The sequence below is a fragment of the Suricata suricatta genome, chromosome 1 (genome assembly GCF_006229205.1).
Source record: "Suricata suricatta isolate VVHF042 chromosome 1, meerkat_22Aug2017_6uvM2_HiC, whole genome shotgun sequence".
In the NCBI taxonomy this organism is placed as follows: domain Eukaryota; kingdom Metazoa; phylum Chordata; class Mammalia; order Carnivora; family Herpestidae; genus Suricata; species Suricata suricatta.
In genome coordinates, this window is record NC_043700.1 from 78,771,936 (window position 1) to 78,775,658 (window position 3,723).

General features: G+C 32.6%; 1 non-coding gene across 1 annotated transcript; it reads left to right on the forward strand.

Moving 5' to 3' along the window:
• Positions 1–1,508: 1,508 nt before the first annotated feature.
• LOC115303785 lies at positions 1,509–1,612 on the forward strand. The gene has a single exon (XR_003914240.1). It is a non-coding gene; the product is annotated as a small nucleolar RNA U13 (small nucleolar RNA).
• The last annotated feature ends 2,111 nt before the right edge of the window (positions 1,613–3,723 follow it).

The window sequence follows — 3,723 nt, forward strand, 5'->3', positions numbered from 1 at the left end:
ATCAAACTTTTAGCAATTCCACACCTACCCATCTATGATACATAAATGAAAGCACATATCAATGTTTTAAAAATTACATGTAAATGTTCATAACTCCATTATTCCTAATAGTCAAAGAGTGGATACAGTGTAAATGTCCTTCACCTGGTGAATAGAGAAAATGTTGTATATCCATACAATGGAGTACTATTTAGCAATAAAAAGGAATGAAAGACTGATAATGCTACAACATGAATGAACATCATAAACATATAAATGAAAAATGTCCTACGCCCAAATGCGTGACTGTATTTATATGAAACAATCCAGTAAAGGCTAGTATATAAAAATATAAATTAGAATACTGGCTGCTTGAGGCATGATCATGGTATAAAGACAGGGATTGAAAGCTAATGCACATGAGAGTTATTAGTGGGATGAAAATATTCTAAAATTAGATTATAATGATGGTGTACAACTCAATAAGTTTGCTAAAAATCAGTGAATTGTACACTTAAGATGGATGAATTGTGTATGTATACCTATATATTCATACCTCTGTAAAATTGTTGAAAAATGGTAAATGAATGATTAAAACAAGTAAAATCTAGATCTATATGTCATCTTGCTATCCAGTGGATTTATTCTTGTTAGAAGTCTCATGTAATCTCAGTATCACTACTCCTGATGGTCCCCAGCATCCATCAGAACACATGCCTACTCACTAACTAGCTCTTTTTTTTTGCGGATACAAATGTGGACTCATGGCAGATTATACCTTCTGCAGCCAGAAGAGCAACAGAACCTTCCTAAACCACAGCTAATTATCATTTCCAACTGCTGATGGGCCTGCAACAACCTTCTCCCCTAATTATCTCCTACTCATATTTAAGATCTTAGCTGAAATTATGCATCTTCAAGGAATTCTACCTTCTGGATTATTCATGTTTGTCTGCCTTCACATTCATAAATCAGTCCTTTTGTTTCACTGACCAGCTGCTGTTTAGATTTTTGCTTTGATTTTGGCATTGATGCCATTTGCCGTATTACTTTTTGCATAGTCATTCTCTGAAATAGTGTGATAAATGACTGATTAAATTTTGTTAAAAATGTAGCTTTTTATGTCTTATGTATAAGAGGCCTCATAAGTGGCTTAGGAAGAAGTGATTTGACAAGCTCCAGTGATACTTCCATGTGTGTATATGTAGACCACACTCTGTTTTCGAGACACAGAGCTACATTGCTTAGGATGGAATCCATCATGGTATTATTTAATTTAACTTTATTTTGGCATATTTTACATATCATATGATTCACCTATTTAAAGCACTTTATTTTTATTAAGCTTACCAAATTGTGTAACCATTACCATAAATCAGTTTCAAAACATTTCCATCACCCTGATAATATTTCTGATGTCCATTTACTGTTTATCTCCTTTTCTGTTCCATACACCCTACCCTGGGCAACCACTAACCTACTTTCTGTTTCTATAGATTTGCTTTTTCTGACTATTAAAAAAAATGGAGATCCTTTTGTAGTTCATGAGCGTGATGATTGGGTGTTCATGCCATTGTGTGACATGTGCCACCCTTAAACCTTGTTACGACGCCGGCACATTACCCGTCTGACGTGGAAAAAAAAATGGAATTTTGCAATATGTGGTCTCTTCTGTCTGGCTTCTTTCACTTGGTAGTTTATTGTTTAAGAACTAAGTGCCAGTGATAAGTGAATGAAAAGACAAAACAGCCACATCGTGACATGTATCAGGGACTTGTTCCTTGTTATTGCTGAATAGTGTTCCACTGTATGGGTATACTATGTTTTGTCTATCTATTTATCAGTTGATGAACATTTAGGTTGCTTGTAACTTTTGGCCATTATGAATAATACTGATTATTTATATCATGTGTAAATCTTTGTGCAGATAAATATTTTCATCTTTTCTTGGGGAGATACCAAAGAGTGGTTATAGTAAATTTATTTAACATTATAAGAAACTTAACAAACTATTTTCAAATTGGCTGTTTATTATTTTACATTCCCCTTTCCAGTTCTCCACATTCTAGCCAATACCTGTCATTGTCTGTCTTATTGATTACAATCTTTCTAGTGGGTATAAAATGGTGTCTCATTGTGGTTTTAATTTAATGACATTGAGCATCTTTTCTTGGGCTTATCAGCCATTCATATATTGTTTTTTGTGAAATGTCTATTTAAATCTTTTGTCCATAGATTGATTGGGTTGTTTTGTTGTTGAATTGTAAGAGTTCTTTGTATATTCTGGGTACATGTTCCTTATCAGATATGTGTTTCATAAATATTTTCTTCCTGCCTATGGCTTGTGTTTTAATTTTGTTAATAGTGTATTTTGAAGTACAAGATTCTTGAGGAAGTCCAATTTATTAAGTTTTTTAGTGGACCATGATTTCAATGCTATATTTAAGAAATCTTTACCTGACCCAATATCTCAAATATTTTCTCTTACGTTATCTTCTAAAATTTTTGTTGTTTTAGCTCTTTAAGTCTATGATTCATTTTGTGTTAACTTCTTGTGTATAATGTGATAAAGAACTGAGCTCATGTTTTTGGCATGTGATTTTTCACTTGTCCAACAATCATTTGCTAAAAAAGCAAATAAGTTTTACATATAAAAATATACATATTCTTATGCCTATAGTCTTGATAACTATACTTTTATGTTTAGCTTTGAAGTTGAGAAGTTAGGCTCCCCAATTTGTTCTTCTTTTCAAAATTGTGTTGACTCTTCAGGTCTTTTGCAATCCCATGTACATTTTAGGCCAATGGGAAAATTCTACATACTACCCATTTCTCATCAGTTTTTGCCAAAACAAAAAAGACTTGCTGGAATTTTAATAGGTATTGTGTTGAATCTATAGCTTGTGTTGCTCTATAGATCAAGCTGGGGAAAATTTCCGTCTTAAAACTAATGAGTACTCCAATTTAAGTAGATGGAATGTCTTTCTCTTCATTTAGAAATTAATTTCTCAATAATGTTTATAATTTTTAGTGTATAGGCCTTCCACTACTTTTGTTAAATTTATCCCTATGTATTATATATTTTTAAAATCTCACCCACGTATTTGAGATCTATCATGATCAAAGATTGTTTTAAAACTCTATCCTCAGATATTAGCAGGGTTTATATTTGACAATGTAATAACAAGTGTAATTTATTTTTAAATGCTTGTCCATACTTCCCAAATTTTCCAGAAGGTTCATGAATCTCTTTTTAAGTCGGTGATGTCCCAAAACATAGTAAATCGTCAATATAGGAAAAATATGTATGAGAGGGAAATTGGAGGAACTTGCCCAAAGTCTTCAGGCTTACAATTGGCAGACTAGTAATTTGACCTGGCTCTAGATCCCATGCTCTTAACCACTGAATATTGGAATGAAATCCATCAACATATAAATAATAAATATCTCTGTGTAGGTTAAGATAAATATTTTTTAATAAAATGCTCTTTCGAATTTTCTGAGTGTTAATACTTTTGTAATTAGAAAACAAATATTTGCAAGTGGCATAAAATAATTCAGTGGTGGACTCTGATGCATGGGATACTTTTGCTTTCCTGAGAGATCATTCGGAGACTCATTCACCAGTGGTTGACCCAATGAGTAAAAGCGTGTTATCTTTCTTACTCTGTGAAATACCTAGTCTATTGCTGTAATCAAAAATTTATGCTTAAATCTTGTATTACTTTATCCTGCAGGCCAATC